Source organism: Manis pentadactyla, chromosome 16 (genome assembly GCF_030020395.1).
Source record: "Manis pentadactyla isolate mManPen7 chromosome 16, mManPen7.hap1, whole genome shotgun sequence".
Taxonomy (NCBI): Eukaryota; Metazoa; Chordata; class Mammalia; order Pholidota; family Manidae; genus Manis; species Manis pentadactyla.
In genome coordinates, this window is record NC_080034.1 from 20,360,343 (window position 1) to 20,382,652 (window position 22,310).

Here is a 22,310-nt window from a genome sequence, read left to right on the forward strand (position 1 = left end):
GACTGCCGTGCCCAGGAGTGCCCACCCCTGCAGACTAGTCGCCCAGGAAAGGAGTGGGCCTCCTGTGAATCTCCCTGGAAGCAATGCAGCCCTGGGCTTAAGGAGATCAATGCTGGTCTGCTTAGATCCCAGCATCCCCCTCATCCTGATGAGGCTGGGCTGGGGCTGGTACTCCTCGATCCTGAATCCCCACGTGGAAAATCCTGCCACCAGCATGCCACCTCAAAGAGCTATATTTGCAAGGCTTGAACCACAGTCCCTAATCACACAATGAGAGGGTTGGTGATTCTCCCAACTTGAAAACTGATTTGGCAGGATGAGCCCAGAAACTAGCAGATGCCACACTATATTGCTATATAGCATCAAGAGGAGATGAAGGGGAAGGGACAGTGCTTTTGCCACTTTTTAACCTAAATACTCCATGTCACAAGGATGAGGGAGTCTGGTGTTCAGCTCTACATAGGATGGACAAGAGAAGACCAAGCCAGGGCCCATGAGTTTTTCCTAGTGAATGCTGTGCGAACAGGCCCGATATACACACTATGTGGCCATTTGCTCATTTTTACATTCAACTGGTACAGTAATCAGGCATCTGGTCAGACAGTCACCTTAATTTTCTGGAAGATAATCAACAGATCAGCAATCAAAGTCCTACTAGGAGGTAGGACAAATCTCCCTTGGATAACATGGCCAGCTGTTGATGATTAATCACTAATCACCCGTGAGAATCTCATAAAGTCTTCAGCAACAGGAGACCCAGGGGGTAAGACCTCCTGGAATAGAATTCCTTTGTTGTTATTAATAACCTGGCAGGACAGTTTCCCAAGAACAGGCAGCTCCATTGAAAAGAAGGCTGAACCAGAACTCCTGATACTAGGACAACCTTCCTGTGATCACAGAAGAATGCACACCCTCAGCCTGACACTTAGTAACACAAGCTGGAGAGGTTTTCAGGAAGGGCACAGATCATCCTAAAGACTGGCACAAGGAAGACCTGGGATTCTGTTCTCTCTCTTTTAGAATAAAATAGGCAAGAGGAAACAAAAGAACCTAACTTTGGACTTTGCCTAGACCCATTATTTCATTGGGAGCTGCAAAACGGTGATAATCTAATTCATTTTAGCTCTTTTTCATTTATTAGAATGTTCCCATAAAGAAATTTTTTCTTCATACCTTGAGGTACATACAAGAAAGGCAAGAAAATTCCAAGTACATTTCATGTTTCCTGCTTCAGACCTGGCCCATGCATTTTCCCAAGAAGGTTTACTACTTTTTTTTTTTTAATTTTAGGAAAGCAAATACATTTATTTGTGAAAACTATGCCACACCTCATTTTTCAGTTTGATTTTGGACATATTATGATGTTATTTCATTATGTGCTTCCTGTGCTTTAATTTTTGCTTCTCATGTGATTTTCTTTTTTTTTTCTTTTGGTATCATTAATCTACAATTATATGAAGAATATTATGTTTACTAGGCTCCCCCCTTCACCAAGTCCCCCCCACAAACCCATTACAGTCACTGTCCATCAGCGTAGTAAGATGCTGTAGAATCACTACTTGTCTTCTCTGTGTTGAACAGCCCTCCCTGTGCCCCCTCAACATTATACATGCTGATTGTAATGCCCCCTTTCTTTTTCCCCACCCTTATCCCTCCCTTCCCACCCATCCTCCCCAGTCCCTTCCCTTTGGTAACTGTTAGTCCATTCTTGGGCTCTGTGATTCTGCTGATGTTTTGTTCCTTCAGTTTTCCTTTGTTCTTATATTCCACATATGAGTGAAATCATTTGGTACTTGTCCTTCTCCGCCTGGCTTATTTCACTGAGCATATTACTCTCCAGCTCCATCCATGTTGTTGTGAATGGTAGGATTTGTTTTCTTCTTCTTTTTTTTTTTTTTTTTTAAATAATTATTTTTTATTGAAGGGTAGTTGACGCACAGTATTACATTACATTAGTTTCAAGTGTACAACACAGTGGTAGAACATTTATATACATAATTCTAGGTTCCAGCTATCACCCTACCAAGCTGTTACAATATCTTGACTATATTCCTTATGCTATACATTACATCCCGGTTACTTATTTATTTTACCATTGGAAGTCTGTCCTTTTTTTTTTTTTTTTTTTTTTTGTGAGGGCATCTCTCATATTTATTGATCAAATGGTTGTTAACGACAATAAAATTTTGTATAGGGGAGTCAATGCTCAATGCACAATCATTAATCCACCCCAAGCCTAATTTTCGTCAGTCTCCAATCTTCTGAGGCATAACAAACAAGTTCTTACATGTAGAACAAATTCTTACATCATGAATAAGTTACATAGTGAACAGTACAAGGGCAGTCATCACAGAAACTTTCGGTTTTGCTCATGCATTATGAACTCTAAACAGTCAGTTCAAATATGAATACTCATTTGGTTTTTATACTTGATTTGTATGTGGATACCACATTTCTCTCTTTATTATTATTATTTTTAATAAAATGCTGAAGTGGTAGGTAGATACAAGATAAAGGTAGAAAACATAGTTTAGTGTTGTAAGAGAGCAAATGTAGATGATCAGGTGTGTGCCTGTAGACTATGTGTTAATCCAAGCTAGACCAGGGCAATAAAACATCCACGTATGCAGAAGATTTCTCTCAGAACAGGGGGGGTGAGGTTCTAAGCCTCACCTCTGTTGATCCCCAATTTCTCACCTGATGGCCCCCCTGCGACTGTGCCTGTCTTAGGTTGTTCCTCCCTTGAGGAATCTTACCCGTCTCTGGCTAACCAGTCATCTTCAGGGGCCATACAGGGAAATGTGAAGTTGGTAAGTGAGAGGGAAGCCTTATTGTTTGAAAAGGTTAGCTTTTTACTTCTTTGCATATTTATGCCCTGTGGCTTCTATGCCCAGCATTTGTCTTGAGGTATCTTTACCACTTGGAGGAGTTATGATACTCGGTAAATTTGATATGAGGCACGAATTCTATTTAAGGGTTGTAATTAGGAAGGAAGAAGAAAAGCTATAGAAGTAGCAGGCGGAAGAAAACATGGGAAGATTGATTATTTCTTTGACATATCTTCTTGTAGAGTAACTTCAGCCTATATAGGTTTTAAGCTACTACTTAAATTGCGCACACACATTAACATAATAGGAGCATAGTTACATAACCAAAGCATATCTGTAATTACCAGCCATCTCCAGTGAAACCAAGAAAACCATTAAGGCACCTTAGGCATTTGTGAAGACTTATCTATGATATGGTGGATATTGTCCAACTGAACTTGAACAGTCTGAGAGAAATCAGACAAATTAAAACAACCCATTCCTGGGGACTGTTCACATGCCATATGTTCTTTTAACAGTAAATAGTCTGTAGTTGTAAGAGTTTGGAGCACTACAATTTGCACTTCTCCAAATTCTTGGTTGAGTTCCAACAGTATAGATCCAGTCCAATTTGTTGTTTTACTGTATGCACAGGCCAGCTTAGATATCTCCTTCCTCATTCCCATGGCAAGTCCAGGAACTGGTGGGATGGGTGCATCTACAGCTGTAGCAGTGCGTGGATCGTTGTTGGGGTTTTTTGATGATCATCTTCTGGCATGAGTCTTCCAGAGAGTGCAGATGTTGGAAGTTCTTTTTCATATCGTATCTTAGTTCATTTTTGGGGTAGCCCAATTAGGCTTTGATCCTCTGTATAAACACAAACAGACCCTTTGCCTACACTTTTATATGCCCTTTATACCCTTGTGTAGAACTCGTTGGAGGTTAACACACAGGAACTGCCCTTTTTTTTTTTTTTTTGCTTTGTTTTTGGTATCACTAATTTACACTTACATGACGAATATTGTGTTTACTAGGCTCTCCCCTATACCAGGTCTCCCCTATAAACCCCTTTACAGTCACTGTCCATCAGCATAGCAAAATGTTGTAGAATCACTACTTGCCTTCTCTGTGTTGTACAGCCCTCCCTTTTCTCCTACCCCCCCATGTATGTTAATCTTAATACCCCCCTACTTCTCCCCCCCTTATCCCTCCCTACCCACCCATCCTCCCCAGTCCCTTTCCCTTTGGTACCTGTTAGTCCATTCTTGAGTTCTGTGATTCTGCTGCTGTTTTGTTCCTTCAGTTTTTCCTTTGTTCTTATATTCCACAGATAAGTGAAATCATTTGGTATTTCTCTTTCTCCGCTTGGCTTGTTTCACTGAGCATAATACCCTCCAGCTCCATCCATGTTGCTGCAAATGGTTGGATTTGCCCTTTTCTTATGGCTGAGTAGTATTCCATTGTGTATATGTACCACATCTTCTTTATCCATTCATCTATTGATGGACATTTAGGTTGCTTCCAATTCTTGGCTATTGTAAATAGTGCTGCAATAAACATAGGGGTGCATCTGTCTTTCTCAAACTTGATTGCTGCGTTCTTAGGGTAAATTCCTAGGAGTGCAATTCCTGGGTCAAATGGTAAGTCTGTTTTGAGCATTTTGATATACCTCCATACTGCTTTCCACAATGGTTGAACTAGTTTACATTCCCACCAGCAGTGTAGAAGGGTTCCCCTTTCTCCACAGCCTCGCCAACATTTGTTGTTGTTTGTCTTTTGGATGGCAGCCATCCTTACTGGTGTGAGGTGATACCTCATTGTAGTTTTAATTTGCATTTCTCTGATAATTAGCGATGTGGAGCATCTTTTCATGTGTCTGTTGGCCATCTGTATTTCTTTTTTGGAGAACTGTCTGTTCAGTTCCTCTGCCCATTTTTTAATTGGGTTATTTGTTTTTTGTTTGTTGAGGCGTGTGAGCTCCTTATATATTCTGGACGTCAAGCCTTTATCGGATGTGTCATTTTCAAATATATTCTCCCATACTGTAGGGATCCTTCTTGTTCTATTGATGGTGTCTTTTGCTGTACAGAAGCTTTTCAGCTTAATATAGTCCCACTTACTCATTTTTGCTGTTGTTTTCCTTGCCCGGGGAGATATGTTCAAGAAGAGGTCACTCATGTTTATGTCTAAGAGGTTTTCGCCTATGTTTTCTTCCAGGAGTTTAATGGTTTCATGGCTTACATTCAGGTCTTTGATCCATTTTGAGTTTACTTTTGTATATGGGGTTAGACAATGGTCCAGTTTCATTCTCCTACATGTAGCTGTCCAGTTTTGTCAGCACCACCTGTTGAAGAGACTGTCATTTCGCCATTATATGTCCATGGCTCCTTTATCAAATATTAATTGACCATATATGTCTGGGTTAATGTCTGGATTCTCTAGTCTGTTCCATTGGTCTGTGGCTCTGCTCCTGTGCCAGTACCAAATTGTCTTGATTACTATGGCTTTATAGTAGAGCTTGAAGTTGGGGAGTGAGATCCCCCCTACTTTATTCTTCTTTCTCAGGATTGCTTTGGCTATTCGGGGTCTTTTGTGTTTCCATATGAATTTTTCAATTATTTGTTCCAGTTCATTGAAGAATGTTGCTGGTAGTTTCATAGGGATTGCATCAAATCTGTATATTGCTTTGGGCAGGATGGCCATTTTGACGATATTAATTCTTCCTAGCCACGAGCATGGGATGAGTTTCCATCTGTTAGTGTCCCCTTTAATTTCTCTTAAGAGTGACTTGTAGTTTTCAGAGTATAAGTCTTTCACTTCTTTGGTTAGGTTTATTCCTAGGTATTTTATTTTTTTTGATGCAATTGTGAATGGAGTTGTTTTCCTGATTTCTCTTTCTGTTGGTTCATTGTTAGTATATAGGAAAGCCACAGATTTCTGTGTGTTGATTTTGTATCCTGCAACTTTGCTGTATTCCGATATCAGTTCTAGTAGTTTTGGGGTGGAGTCTTTAGGGTTTTTTATGTACAGTATCATGTCATCTGCAAATAGTGACAGTTTAACTTCTTCTTTACCAATCTGGATTCCTTGTATTTCTTTGCTTTGTCTGATTGCCGTGGCTAGGACCTCCAGTACTATGTTAAATAACAGTGGAGAGAGTGGGCATCCCTGTCTAGTTCCCGATCTCAGAGGAAATGCTTTCAGCTTCTCGCTGTTCAATATAATGTTGGCTGTGGGTTTATCATAGATGGCCTTTATTATGTTGAGGTACTTGCCCTCTATTCCCATTTTGCTGCGAGTTTTTATCATGAATGGATGTTGAACTTTGTCAAATGCTTTTTCAGCATCTATGGAGATGATCATGTGGTTTTTGTCTTTCTTTTTGTTGATGTGGTGGATGATGTTGATGGACTTTCGAATGTTGTACCATCCTTTCATCCCTGGGATGAATCCCACTTGGTCATGGTGTATGATCCTTTTGATGTATTTTTGATTTCGGTTTGCTAATATTTTGTTGAGTATTTTTGCATCTACGTTCATCAGTGATATTGGTCTGTAGTTTTCTTTTTTGGTGGGGTCTTTGCCTGGTTTTGGTATTAGGGTGATGTTAGCTTCATAGAATGAGTTTGGGAGTATCCCCTCCTCCTCTATTTTTTGGAAAACTTTAAGGAGAATGGGTATTATGTCTTCCCTGTATGTCTGATAAAATTCCGAGGTAAATCCATCTGGCCCGGGGGTTTTGTTCTTGGGTAGTTTTTTGATTACCGCTTCAATTTCGTTGCTGGTTATTGGTCTGTTTAGATTTTCTGTTTCTTCCTGGGTCAATCTTGGAAGGTTATATTTTTCTAGGAAGTTGTCCGTTTCTCCTAGGTTTCCCAGCTTGTTAGCATATAGGTTTTCATAGTATTCTCCAATAATTCTTTGCATTTCCGTGGGGTCCGTCGTGATTTTTCCTTTCTCGTTTCTGATACTGTTGATTTGTGTTGATTCTCTTTTCTTCTTAATAAGTCTGGCTAGAGGCTTATCTATTTTGTTTATTTTCTCGAAGAACCAGCTCTTGGTTTCATTGATTTTTGCTATTGTTTTATTCTTCTCAATTTTATTTATTTCTTCTCTGATCTTTATTATGTCCCTCCTTCTGCTGACCTTAGGCCTCATCTGTTCTTCTTTTTCCAATTTCGATAATTGTGACATTAGACCATTCATTTGGGATTGCTCTTCCTTTTTTAAATATGCTTGGATTGCTATATACTTTCCTCTTAAGACTGCTTTTGCTGTGTCCCACAGAAGTTGGGGCTTAGTGTTGTTGTGGTCATTTGTTTCCATATATTGCTGGATCTCCATTTTGATTTGGTCATTGATCCATTGATTATTTAGGAGCGTGTTGTTAAGCCTCCATGTGTTTGTGAGCCTCTTTGCTTTCTTTGTACAGTTTATTTCTAGTTTTATGCCTTTGTGGTCTGAAAAGTTGGTTGGTAGGATTTCAATCTTTTGGAATTTTCTGAGGCTCTTTTTGTGGCCTAGTATGTGGTCTATTCTGGAGAATGTTCCATGTGCACTTGAGAAGAATGTATATCCCGCTGCTTTTGGATGTAGAGTTCTATAGATGTCTATTAGGTCCATCTGCTCTACTGTGTTGTTCAGTGCTTCCGTGTCCTTACTTATTTTCTGCCCAGTGGATCTATCCTTTCTGGTGAGTGGTGTGTTGAAGTCTCCTAGAATGAATGCATTGCAGTCTATATCCCCCTTTAGTTCTGTTAGTATTTGTTTCACATATGCTGGTGCTCCTGTGTTGGGTGCATATATATTTAGAATGGTTATATCCTCTTGTTTGACTGAGCCCTTTATCATTATGTAGTGTCCTTCTTTATCTCTTGTTACTTTCTTTGTTTTGAAGTCTATTTTGTCTGATATTAGTACTGCAACCCCTGCTTTCTTCTCACTGTTGTTTGCTTGAAATATGTTTTTCCATCCCTTGACTTTTAGTCTGTACATGTCTTTGGGTTTGAGGTGAGTTTCTTGTAAGCAGCATATAGATGGGTCTTGCTTTTTTATCCATTCTGTTACTCTGTGTCTTTTGATTGGTGCATTCAACCCATTAACATTTAGGGTGACTATTGAAAGATATGTACTTATTGCCATTGCAGGCTTTAAATTCGTGGTTACCAAAGGTTCAAGGTTAGCCTCTTTAGTATCTTACTGCCTAACTTAGCTCGCTTATTGAGCTGTTATATACACTGTCTGGAGATTCTTTTCTTCTCTCCCTTCTTGTTCCTCCTCCTCGATTCTTCATATGTTGGGTGTTTTGTGCTGTGCTCTTTCTAGGAGTGCTCCCATCTAGAGCAGTCCCTGTAAGATGTTCTGTAGAGGTGGTTTGTGGAAAGCAAATTCCCTCAGCTTTTGTTTGTCTGGGAATTGTTTAATCCCACCATCATATTTGAATGATAGTCGTGCTGGATACAGTATCCTTGGTTCAAGGCCCTTCTGTTTCATTGTATTAAATGTATCATGCCATTCTCTTCTGGCCTGTAGGGTTTCTGTTGAGAAATCTGACGTTAGCCTGATGGGTTTCCCTTTATAGGTGACCTTTTTCTCTCTAGCTGCCTTTAACACTCTTTCCTTGTCCTTGATCTTTGCCATTTTAATTATTATGTGTCTTGGTGTTGCCCTTCTTGGATCCTTTCTGTTGGGGGTTCTGTGTATTTCCGTGGTCTGTTCGATTACTTCCTCCCCCAGTGTGGGGAAGTTTTCAGCAATTATTTCTTCTAAGATACTTTCCATCTCTTTTCCTCTCTCTTCTTCTTCTGGGACCCGTATAATACAGATATTGTTCCTTTTGGATTGGTCACACAGTTCTCTTAATATTGTTTCATTCCTGGAGATCCTTTTGTCTCTCTCTATGTCAGCTTCTATGCGTTCCTGTTCTCTGATTTCAATTCCATCAATGGCCTCTTGCATTCTATCCATTCTGCTTATAAACCCTTCCAGAGTTTGTTTCATTTCTGCGATCTCCTTTCTGGCATCTGTGATCTCCTTCCGGACTTCATCCCATTTCTCTTGCGTATTTCTCTGCATCTCTGTCAGCATGTTTATGATTCTTATTTTGAATTCTTTTTCAGGGAGACTGGTTAGGTCTGTCTCCTTCTCTGGTGTTGTCTCTGTGATCTTTGTCTGCCTGTAGCTTTGCCTTTTCATGGTGATAGGAATAGTCTGCAGAACTGGGACGAGTGACAGCTGGAAGGACTTCCTTTCTTGTTGGTTTGTGGCCCTCGTCTCCTGGGAGAACAGCGACCTCTAGTGGCTTGTGCTGCGCAGCTGCGCGCAGACAGGGTTTCTGCTTCCTGCCCAGCTGCTATGGAGTTAATCTCCGCTGTTGCTGTGGGCGTGGCCTGGCTCGGGCAGCTACTCCAAAATGGTGGAGTCGCATTGGAGCTGGAGCGGCTGGGAGGCTATTTATCTCTGTAAGGGGCCTCCCTGCTCCCTGCAGCCCAGGGGTTAGGGTGCCCAGAGATCCCGGATTCCCTACCTCTGGATTAGGTGACCCGCCCTGCCCCTTTAAGACTTCCAAAAAGCACCCGCCAAAACAAAACAACGACCACCAAAAAAAAAAGAAAAAAAAATTTTTTTAATTAAAAAAAAAAAAAAGTTTTTAATTAAAAAAAAAAAAAAAAAAGGTGGTCGTTCGTTTTTCTTTATTCTGCAGTGCCAGCCTCAGGCCTCTGCTCACCGGTCTTTCTGCCCTGTTTCCCTAGTATTGGGGTCCCTATCCCTTTAAGACTTCCAAAAAGCGCTCGCCAAAACAAAACAGCAAAAAAGCAAAAAAAAAAAAATGGTCACGCGCTTTTCTTATGTCCTCTGTCGCCCAGCCTCCAGTGCCTGCTCACTGTTCTTGCTGCCCTGTTTTCCTAGTATCGAGCGCCCTGCACTCTGGTCCGGATGGCTGGGGCTGGGTGCTCGGCAGTCCTGGGCTCCGTCTCCCTCCCGCTCTGCCTGCTCTTCTCCCTCCGGGAGCTGGGGGGGAGGGGCGCTCGGCTCCCGCGGGACCGGGGCTTGTATCTTACCCCCTTCGCGAGGCGCTGGGTTCTCTCAGTTGTGGATGTGGTCTGGATATTGTCCTGTGTCCTCTGGTCTTTATTCTAGGAAGGGTTGTCTTTGTTATATTTTCATAGATATATGTTGTTTTGGGAGGAGATTTCCGCTGCTCTACTCACGCCGCCATCTTCTGCCCCCTTGTTTTCTTCTTATGGCTGAATAATATTGCATTGTGTATATGTACCACATCTTCTTTATCCATTCATCTACTGATGGACACTTAGGTTGCTTTTATTTCTTGGCTATTGTAAATAGTGCTACATAGCAATGTGGAGCATCTTTTCATGCGTCTGTTGGCCATCTGAATTTCTTCTTTGGAGAACTGTCTGTTCAGCTCCCCTGCCCATTTTTTAATTGGATTATATGCTTTTTGTTTGTTGAAGTGTATGAGCTCTTTTTTATATATATAATATATATAATATTATATATAGTATATATAATATTTTTTAATATATTATATATAATATATTATTGATGTCAACCCTCTATCAGATCTGTCATTTATGAATATATTCTCCCATACTGTAGGATGCCTTTTTGTTCTATTGATGGTGTCCTTTGCTGTACAGAAAGAAACTTTTCAGCTTGATATAGTCCCACTTGTTCATTTTTGCTTTTGTTTCCCTTGCCCGGGGAGATATGTTCATGAAGAAGTCACTCATATTTATGTCCAACAGATTTTTGCCTATGTTTTTTTCTAAGAGTTTTATGGTTTCATGACTTACATTCAGGTCTTTGATCCTTTTTGAATTTACTTTTGTGTATGGGGTTAGACAGTGATCCAGTTTCATTCTCTTACATGTAGCTGTCCAGTTTTGCCAGCACCAACTGTTGAAGAGACTGTCATTTCCCCATTGTATGTCCATGACTCCTTTATCGTAGGTTAATTGACCATATATGTTTGGGTTAATGTCTGGAGTCTCTATTCTGTTCCACTGCTATGTGGCTCTGTTCTTGTGCCAGTACCAAATTGTCTTGATTACTGTGGCTTTGTAGTAGAGCTTGAAGTTGGGGAGCGAGATCCCCCCCACTTTATTCTTCCTTCTCAGGATTGCTTTGGCTATTCAGGGTCTTTGGTGTTTCCATATGAATTTTTGAACTATTTGTTCCAGTTCTTTGAAGAATGCTGTTGGTATTTTGATAGGGATTGCATCGAATCTGTATATTGCTTTGGGCAGGATGGCCATTTTGACGATATTAATTCTTCCTAGCCAAGAGCATGGGATTCCTTGTATTTCTTTGTTTTGTCTACTTGCCATGGCTAGGACCTCCAGTACTATGTTGAATAACAGTAGGGAGAGTGGGCATCCTTGTCTTATTCCTGATCTCAGAGGAAAAGCTTTCAGCTTCTTGCTGTTCAGTATGATATTGGCTGTGTTTTATCATATATGGCCTTTATTATGTTGAGGTACTTGCCCTCTATACCCATTTTGCTGAGAGTTTTTATCATGAATGGATGTTGAATTTTATCGATGCTTTTTCAGCATCTATGGAGATAATCATGTGGTTTTGTCCTTCTTTTTGTTGATGTGGTGGATGATGTTGATGGGTTTTTGAATGTCGTACCATCCTCGCATCCCTGGGATGAATCCCACTTGGTCATGTTGTATGATCCTTTTGATGTATTTTTGAATTCAGTTTGCTAATATTTTGTTGATTATTTTTGCATCAACATTCATCAGGGATATTGGTCTGTAATTTTCTTTTTTTGGTGGGGTCTTTGCCTGGTTTTGGTATTAGGGTGATGTTGGCTTCATAGAATGAGTTTGGGAGTATTCCTTCCTCTTCTATTTTTTGGAAAACTTTAAGGAGAATGGGTATTATGTCTTCCCTGTATGTCTGATAAAATTCCGAGGTAAATCCATCTGGCCCGGAGGTTTTGTTCTTGGGTAGTTTTTTGATTTCCGCTTCAATTTCGTTGCTGGTAATTGGTTTGTTTAGATTTTCTGTTTCTTCCTTGGTCAGTCTTGGAAGGTTGTGTTCTTCTAGGAAGTTGTCCATTTCTTCCAGGTTTTCCAGCTTGTTAGCATATAGGTTTTTGTAGTATTCTCTAATAATTCTTAGTATTTCTGTGAGGTCCGTCATGATGTTTCCTTTCTCATTTCTGATTCTGTTAATGTGTGTTGATTCTCTTTTCTCTATACTCTATAGAGGTGGTTTGTGGGAGGCAAATTTCCTCAACTTTTGCTTGTCTGGGAATTGTTTAATCCCTCCTTCATATTTAAATGATAATCGTGCTGGATACAGTATCCTTGGTTCAAAGCCCTTCTGTTTCATTGCATTAAATATATCATGCCATTATCTTCTGGCCTGTAAAGTTTCTGTTGAGAAGTCTGATGATAGCCTGATGGGTTTTCCTTTGTAGGTGACTTTTTTTCTCTCTCTGGCTGCCTTTAAAACTTTGTCCTTGTCCTTGATCTTTGCCATTTTAATTATTATGTTTCTTAGTGTTATCCTCCTTGGGTCCCTTGTGTTGGGAGTTCTGTGTGCTTCCGTGGTCTGAGCGATTATTTCCTCCTCCAGTTTGGGGAAGTTTTCAGCAATCATTTCTTCAAATACACTTTCTATCCCTTTTTCTCTCTTCTTCTTCTTCTGGTACCCCTATAATGTGGATATTGTTCTGTTTGCTTTGGTCACACAGTTCTCTTAATATTGTTTTCATTTCTGGAGAGTCTTTTATCTCTCTCTGCATCAGCTTCTCTGCATTCCTCTTCTCTGGTTTCTATTCCATCAATGGCCTCTTGCATCTTATCCATTCTGCTTTTAATCCTTCCAGAGATTGTTTTATTTCTGTAGTCTCCCTCCCTACTTTGTCTGTTAGCTCTTGCATTTTTCTCTGCAGCTCCATCAGCATGGTTATGACCTTTATTTTGAATTCTTCTTCAGGAAGATTGGTTAGGTCTGTCTCCCCAAGCTCCTTCTCAGGGGTTGTCTCTGTTAGTCTGGTCTGGATCAAATTCTTCTGCCTTTTCATGGTGATAGAGGTAGTTGTGGGGAGTTGGCGTGTGTGTCAACTGGGAGAACGTCCCTTCTTGGTGGTTTGTGGCCTTCCTCTCCTGTGAGAACGGTGAACCCTAGCAGCTTGTGCTGAGTAGCTGTGTGGAGATGGGGCCTCTGAGTCTGGCCCCAGCAGCTGCTGTGGGCGTGGCTGGCCTCAGGTTGCTGCTCCACTATCGCAGAGCCACACTGGAAGAGGAACCGGCGGGAGGCTGTTTATCACCGAGAGGGGCCTCCAAGCTGTGCTGCCGCCCAGGGGATTAGGGCGCCCGGAGTTTCCCAGGATTCCCAGCTGCTGGGCTGAGTGTGCTGGGATACCTCTGTCCAGCCGTGAGGCTCCTGTCCCTTTAACACTTTCAAAGAGCACTCGCTTTTCTTTGTCCCAGGGGCACTGGCTGCAGGGACCTGCTCGCAGATTTTACTGTCCTGTTTCCCTAGTATCCAGCACACCACGCACTGTGTGTCTGCGCTCTGGTGCGGATGGCTAGGGCTGGATATTTAGCAGTCCTGGGCTCCCTCTCCTTCCCCGCTCTGACTCCTTTCCTCCCGCCGAGGTGCTGGGGTGAGGCTCGCACCGCTCCCGCCGGGCCGTGCCTTGTATCTTACCCCCTTCACGAGGCGCTGGGTTCTCACAGGTGTGGATGTAGTCTGGCTGTTATACTGTATTTTCTGGTCTCTCTTGTAGGAATAGTTGTATTTGTTGTATTTTCAAAGATATATATGGTTTTGGGAGGAGATTTCTGCTGTCGTACTCATGCCACCATCTTGGCTCCTCCCCCCACATGTCTCTTCATCATTTAAGAAAAAAAATCAATGCTGAAAAAAATTCTTGAACATACATATGCAGTTTTTCTTCCACATAGATGTGTATAGTTATATACATATTTAATTTCACACTCTGTGAATTACCTGGAGGATAAATTTGTAAAAGTAAAAATAGTGGCTCAAAGAGATATGGGGCTTTTTAAATTTTAATAGGCATTGTCAAATGGTTTCTTTTAATTTTTCATGTAATTAAAAGTTTCACCACAGTAGATATTGTTTCCTGAAATCCCTTGCTGCTACTGAGTACTACTTAACTTTCTAATCAACTGGGTGTGTTTTTAATATTAATAATACTAATTGTATTTTTAATAATAAATTTAATAGTACTAATCATATTTTTAATATTAGTAGTATACATATTAATTTAGAATTGGTGCTGTGACAGTTGCTACCTCAGAACAGGATATGTACATTTTAATATCTTCAACAGAATTTTAAGGTTTTCTTCAAATAGGACAGGTATATATTTGTTACTGTGTTTTTTTTCTGTGATTAGAAGGGATTATTCCTTCTAATACACTTTCTAAGTGTCTTATATTTTTATATATTAATTTTGAAACTAGCTACTTAATGTCCCTATTGCTCCTAGCAATTTTTCAATTGATTCTCTTGGAATATAACTATATATACTTTTTAAATAATTATATTCTTATCTCCTCTACTCCAAAAGAGGGAGACTATTATTTCATCTGTCATTAATTAATTCAGTCAACAAATAATCGAATTTCTCTTGTGTGCTGGCCACTGGGCTAGGCTCTGACTAATAACTTGGATACTATATTCAGAACTGTATTCACTGTAGGATGTGATAATATACATTCTTGGTCTTTTTCTCCTAATTTTCATTGGAAAATGAGGGTTCCTGTGCTTTATCATTAAATAGAATATGTTATTTGCTTTGAAACATGTACATTTTTATCAAATGAAGGATATACTAACCTATACCTATTTTATTATGAGAACTTTTATCAAAAATGGATATTGAATTTTGTCAAATGCCTTTTTAGTACATATTAGATATCATGATATGCTTCTTAATCTATTAGTATGGTTGATTTATAATATTAATCCCATTTTACAATGACTTATACACTTCTGCTCTGTTGAAGTGTGCTACTGGTTTATATTTACTAACATGCCAAATGCCATTGATATTTTAATATAGTTCTTTATTCTATGTGCTAATACCTTGCTCAGGATTTTAGCATGACATCTGTCTGTAGCATTTTAAAATGAATTAAATAATAAGAAAAATATACACTCCCCAAGATTAAAAGACATATCAGTTTTGTATTTTTGTACCTGAAGCATCCCTAACTGAGAAAGAAATCATAGCAGGAGAAGGCTCACACCTGCTACTTAAGCCTTGGCTTCATGTTGCTCTATGAGATCATCAATGAACCTGAGCATAGTAAAATATCCCTCATATGCCTCAACACACACACACAAATAACCCAATTAAAAAATGGGCAGAGGACCTGAATATATATTTTTCCAAAGAAGAAAAACAGATGGCCAACAGGCACATGAAAAGATGTTCTATATCACTAATCATCAGGGAAATGCAAATCAAAACCAAAATGGGCTATCACCTCACACCAGTCAGAATGGTCACTATCTAAAAGACAAGAAATAACAAGTGTTGGCAGGGATGTGAAGAAAAGGGAATCCTCCTGCACTGTTGGTGGGATTGTCAATTTGTGTAGCCACTGTGAAAAGCAGTAGGGAGGTTCCTCAAAAAACTAAAAACAGAAATTCATCAATAGATGAATGGTTAAAGAAGATTATGGTATATGTACAAAATGAAATATTATTCAGCCATAACATGGACCTAGAGGGTATTATGCTAAGTGAAATAAGCCAGGCAGAGAAAGACAAATACTATATGATTTCACATATTTGTGGAATATAAAAACAACACAAAACAAAATTAACAAAATAGCAGTAGATTCATAGACACTGAGAAGTGACTGGTGGTTACCATGGGGGAGGGGTTAGAGTGGGCTGGTGGGGAGGGGGAGGGGGATAAAAGGGCACAAAAATTCTCAATCATAATACAAGTTGGTTCTGGGGACAGTAGTACAACATGGAGAATATAACCAATGATTCTGTAACATCTTCCTATGTTGACAGATAGTCAATATAATCTTGCACTAGTGGAGGTGAGGATTTAATAATATGGGTAACTGTTGAACCACTGTGTTGTATACTTGAAACCAGTATAAGATTGTATATCAACAATACTTCAATGTTTTTAAAAAAGACTGTATATCAGTGATACTTCAATTTAAAAAAATACACCATTTATACCTTTACCAGGTTCCACCAGGCATTGAATTTTCAGACAGCTCTGCATGTGGATGGAGATAGACACCCTCGCGAACACATACCACTTCCTGAAGAACTCAACACTGACAGTTTGGAAGAAAATGCAAATTTGTTTTTATCAGATAAACTTAGGAAAACACTACTGAAAAATCTACTCATTTCAAAAGAGGAGTGTCCAAGTGCTTACAATGTCACCCGAAGTGCTTAAAGAAGCGGCCCTCACCAGCTATGTTGCCTGGGAGCTGCCCAGCCCGAAGAAAGCCCAGACTGTGACTGCTTTAGTCAATGTGTTTGGAAGTAGAAGCAAGAAATCCCCAGGATGTGAACATCTCCAGTCTGTAGGCATAGACTACAATAAATTTATATATCCCTGATCATCTTGGGCAATCGTTTTTTCTTGGCTGTTTATAGGCATGGATTTTCCACTCATGCATCTTGTGCCATGTCCTCCAGAGAAATTCAGTAAGATTTTCACAGCATATTCACTATACTTGAATGCATGCCAAATCAACATTTATTAGATGTTTCTGAATTTGATTATTTCAATGGATATTTTTGGCATTTTAGAAAAAAATCCGGTTTTTAATTTAAAGAATTGCTCCTCTATCCTATCCTATTCTAACCATTATAGCTTGCCCCTCCAGGACTCTAATCTTTTCCTTCTTCAGGTCTTCATGGCTCCTGTACCACCCTTGCAAAATATTGTATTTTACCTCTTATTGTTTGTATTTATGTCCTTCATTAGGCTGAAAGTTATTTAAGGCGGGATTTGCCTTACTCATCTTTGTATTGTCTCTAACATTTAGCAAGTGTTAGGAAATAAGTGTTGAGATTAATTTTATATAATTACTTGGCATAAACGGTATGAGTTATACTTTCCTAGATAATTAGTACAAAATACCACAGATTGCATTCATTGTATCACTCACATCCATCAATCAAAAGCCTCTGTTCATTACTCTGCATTTTTAATGGTTAATGTCACTAAAAATCTCCTAGATATCTCCCCATCACCTCCACGAATTCCCTCCTTCATCAGGCACCGGGTCCTATTGTTTCTTTTCTGCAATTTTTCCTCCTTAGTTTCATTTCTTCTGTCTTGTCAGAGGTCTATTATTTCATAAGAGGCTCTGTGTAAGACCTTGCTAATTTGTCTTACTCCCCTCTCGTGAATCACCCTCACCACTGGCCAAGGTAACCTTCCTAACACAGATTAAGATCTTATTTTTCTTCCTCAAAGACAAAAGACCACTATCAATTACCCCAAACCTAAGTGGTTTCTCCCCTGGCCCTCAATGATTACAAGTCAGGCCTAATTTTTAGTTCATCAGCTCCACAAACCCCACACTCAGGCAGCCTAGGTCATTCACCAGTTCCAACATTTTACACACTTTTTATCACCTGATAGCTTTGCCTAGACAGTTTCCCAAAATTTCAAAAATTCTGTATGAAGCTCAGATTTATGTAGAGTTGAGTTCAAGAGAGGTAAAAGGGAAGTACCTGAAACTTCTTCAGCCGTTAGCAGTCCTGCATTTCTTTATCCATAAGAGTACAGAAGAACTAAAGCCAGAGGCAGAGACACTCAACATTACCCCTATGATATATACCATTCAGGTATCAAACTCCTGGAAAGCAAAAAGTGATTATACATTTTGACTGTGCAAGGACAGGGATTTTTGTTTTGTTCCCTGATCTCCCAAGTACCCAGAACAGTGTCTGCCACACAGTAGAAATTAATAAACACCTGTTGCATAAGGTAAAAATATCATAATGCATAAATAGCATATCCTTCATGGAAGAAATGGAGGTAAAGAAGCATTTAATGTGTGCCTACTGTATACCTGGCAGTGTATGAACAGTGGGGGACAGCAATAGGCCTAAGGAAGCCATGCCCTGCTCTTGAGGAGCTTATAGCTCAGAAAAGGAGACCAGCACAGAGAGAGTATTTGGAATAACTCAAGAACCGTAGCCTTGAAAGTAGTCCCTGGTTTCCTTAACTAACGAAGAAGAAATTAGATTAAATCTTCTATGGTCCCTGGTTGGTTCCTTCTTGTCTAAGACATGCTGTTTACATTTGTCAGATGAAAGTTCCTAGAAGCCTGGGGCTGTGGTCTCTCAACTTTGTATTCTCTACAGTACCTGGTGTGTTATCTTGCGACTGATTGTTGCTTATTACCTGTTTTTTTTTTTTTTTTAATGAAACTGCTTGGGCTGCAACTGTTTAATTTTGAAAACAGAAATAAAATTAAAGATAAAACTTCTCTGGGCATTATATAAGAAAAGGGTATAGTAAATAATTCATAGAGCATGATGGGAGGCAGCACAGAAGAGATAGAAAACCTTCCACATTCAATGACTTGCTTCTTTGGGCAAGTTGCTTAGCAACCTTGAACTTTGGCGTCCCCATAAATACAATGAGAATAATCATACCTACCTCAGAGGGTTGAGAGAACCTAATCTGATAATGAATGTGAAATTACTTTCCAAGTATAAAGCTTGTTCACTAACACTAATTAACACCATTTCCACTGATCTGTTCCCCATGTGTGGCTGCAGACTCACCCTGCAGCTCCAGTGCCTTCTTCCCAAACCTGGTTCATCAACCAAGTAGAATAGGGGAGAATTTTATCTTTTGTCTCTTAACTACCTAAGACTGAATCTTTTACTGTCTCACATCTAGAATTTAAAATGTAACTAAGATCAGCTTTACTATTGTTGGAAATAGTTGATGATTAATTAATATGGGGAAAGAATATAAGAAAGTCAGGAAGGTAGGTAAAAATTATACAGACTTCTGGTCATCCCATTTAGAAAGAAATATGACATCGGAAAATAAGGAAATTATCCAAAGAAGAAAGACAAAGTTCACAAAGATATTCATCGCAACATTATTTACAACAGTGGGAAATGATAACGTTCTTATCCAGCTCTAGAGGGCTCTCCAAGGCCCCTACTATCCTTGAACCTCAGGGTGAATGCCTTTGGTAAAGTAGAACTTATGTGATGGAAGTTGTTAAGCTCACCCCCATTATTTTAGTCTATTTGTTTTTGTTTTGCCTTCTGCTGCTCTGCTCGGTACTGCAGGGGGTGGACCTCTGTTAACTGTGAAACTCAGGCTTGCTGTCAGCTGATGTCTGAAAGATTGGAGGCTGGGGGTTGGAAATATGCCAAGACATTTCTCTCCCTCTTCTATCTTGGGTACTTCTCTGGCAATGACTATACCTCCTTAGTGGCCCACTAGAAAGATCCTTAGAGGTCCTAGCCTCTAGCAGATGACCCCCAGCTCTGGGATTCAGGAACACAGACTTCTTACTTTCATCTCTCCAGGCTGCAAGCAGTGGCTGTTCGGCGGTTACTCATTTCTGGGTTGCTCCGATTTCTCAGGTGTTCAATTCTATATCCCCTGGTAACCACTACTGTAACATCTCTGACACCGAATGAGATGGTGTATTTCTTCCCTACATATAACAGTAGTGATATTATACACAGCAGTAATAGTAGTATAACTTCATTCAGGTACCCAAACCCGATTCCAGTGTGTGTAAATATGTGGGAGGGGGTCTTCCACACTTATTTCTCCACCAAGGAATTCTCGAACACTAGCAGAGTGTTGGAGAACTCAACTCAATTCTGATGCTATCTGCCAGGAGACAGCACCAGATTCCCAGGTTAAGAATCTCCGGCACCCCCAACTTCAGACGCGGGTCGCAAGCCCCAGGCAGTTACCTGTGCTTCTGACCTACTGGCCACAGATTGGAGGTTCCCACGACCTTCCCCTTAGGTTCGATTAATTTGCTAGAGTGGCTCACAGAACTCAGGAAAACACTTACGTTACATTTACCAGTTTAATAAAGGGTACCATAAAGGATATAAGTTACACAGCCAGATGAAGAGAGACATAGGACAAGGTCCCAGTAAAGGAGCTTCTATCCTTGTGGAGCTTGGGGCCTGGCTGGGTGGCACATGGAGGCGTTCTGGGTCCCCAAGCATTGAAGCTCTCTCCGACCAGGGAACAGGATGCAACCAAACAGAGCAGGCAGGGCAGAGCGAGTGAGAGAGAGGCTCTTCTCACGGGTTTTGTGAGGGCTTTATTGCACAGTCATGACTGACTAAGTTACTGGCCATTGGCTAATTCAGCCTCCAGCCCCTGCTCTTGGGTTGGGGGGTCCAAAAGTCTCTCATTCACATGACAAAATACCTGTTTCACCTTTAAGACTGCAGTGTTTTCAGGAACTGTAGATGAAGAAAGACCAAATACACCTGGGAAATATATATTTGGTCATATGAGTGACCAAATATGTATTTCATATAACTCATTATACCACAGCTACCCTGTATTACATTTTCTCCATTGCAAATACTAGAAACGGTTGCTATTTTCCTGATTGTCTCTGATTGTTAAAGCAGATGATAGCCAATCCCACTCTTGTGTACACAGTTATACTAAGTCAGTATTCTGCCACTTTCCCACTTCTGAGAATTGATATACAAATGTACCTGCAAACCTACAAAATGAAGTTTGTATGGAGTTATTCCTTGCAGTACTGTATGCAAAGCCAAAATGGAGAAGCAATCTCCAGTTATTTTCTAAAAGGAACTGGTTAAAAAGCATTGGTACATCCACCAGAGCTGTAAAAAAGAAGCACCCCCAGTGTTTAGGATTCAGTAAATATGGTTCAACACCTAGAAATTTGCACTGAGCACCAATGGCTTAAGCAATCAATGGCTGTGGTACAATCATTTAATGGACATTTTTTAAAAAGAAAATACAGCAACATGAAGAAACAATTTTTTCACTGATTTGAAAATCTGTATTCATTCAGACCACATGATATGTGGATCTGGGGTTTTATGAACAATTCAGAAAAAAAGAAACAGTCAATAGCAGAGGTTTCTGCCCTTCCCATAAAGGCTTCTAGTAAATTAATACTTACTGGACTTTAGGAAAATGCTTACATTTTTCAATAGATAAGAAGACAAGGTTCAATACAGAATCATAACCATTAACTTCTCATTAAAAACTACAGCAACCACTACCACAAATTTAGAACCCAGAAATGTTGCAATTTAGGGTACAGATATGATTGCTAATCACATGCAGATATGATAATCACATACATATACTATTACTATGAACACTTCCAGAACCATCCAAAAACTTAAAGAACTTTGACATTTACTTGACATAGGTGTTGCTTGGATAACAGGTTTAGGTATCTTTTAATCCTTTAGCACCTTTCATTGAAATGCATTCTCTGGCACTACCGATACAAAGAAATGACTCAAGAAGCTTGCTAATTTGTAAAATATTGATTTTTTTTATTGTCCTCTTTTTGGAACCAAATCTTATTAGTCAATCTAAGGCAACTAAAGCATTTAACAAATAAGAGCCTCTTCCCCAGGCCTCTTCATTTCCCTGGGAGTCTGTGTAATGCTCGTATTTCGCATTGAAGTGGGAAGTGGTGGAGGCCGAAATCATTACCAAGATAAGTTAAACCAATTGTTACTGGAGAGATTCAGGCCAAAATGGATCTCTATTTTCAGATAACTACTTCAAATTCTTCCTTTGTCAAGAGCAAGCTTAGACACAGAGTACCAAGCGTATAGTGGAGTGCAAAAATAGCTCTTCTCAGAACTGACAGAAAGGAACAATTACTTGTGGTATCTAGAAACATAATGCAGAGTCCTAACCATGACCTGGCCATCACAATAGGAGCTAAGGGTAAACTTCCACCAAAAATACCATTTTCACCATGGCTAGGATGTAGTGTATTAGATGGAATTTAAAATATACTTCATCCCATACCAGCAACAATACTGTACACAGTTGGTCCAGAAACTGACTTTCAATAGCTACTGGAATGGCCAAATCAGGACATATATAATCTTAGGTCTTCCAGGAATCTTTGAAAGAACTATGTTACACTAATAAAAAAAATAGCAATAAATATAAATAGATAGAAACCTATTTGGTGCAAACTTTTTAGCAGTTCTACTATGCTTCTGATTTCATTTGGGCAAAGAACGCCCCTCCACTGTCTGTAGAGGATTAAACTCATATTCTGGGTATACATAGATTTTTCTCCAGTGAACTTGGGTTCCCCGCCCCCACCTCCATGTATTCCTAGGATCAGAGCCAGTTGCAGCCCAACTCAGGTGGAACTTTAATTTTGATGAGGCAGACATCTTTCTGACCAGGGTGAATCTGGTGTCACAGCCCCAGCAATGGCTGTTCTTAAGTTGGGGCAAGCCCAAAGAACT

At 39.9% G+C, this 22,310-nt stretch overlaps 1 long non-coding RNA gene across 1 annotated transcript in view; it reads left to right on the top strand.

Annotated features, from left to right (window-relative positions):
* LOC130681345 (uncharacterized) overlaps positions 1–17,802 on the top strand; it is a 30,231-nt gene extending 12,429 nt beyond the window's left edge. The window contains exon 4 of the long non-coding RNA XR_008994435.1: positions 16,041–17,802. This is a non-coding gene — a long non-coding RNA (uncharacterized LOC130681345). The remainder of the gene's footprint in view (positions 1–16,040) is intronic.
* The last annotated feature ends 4,508 nt before the right edge of the window (positions 17,803–22,310 follow it).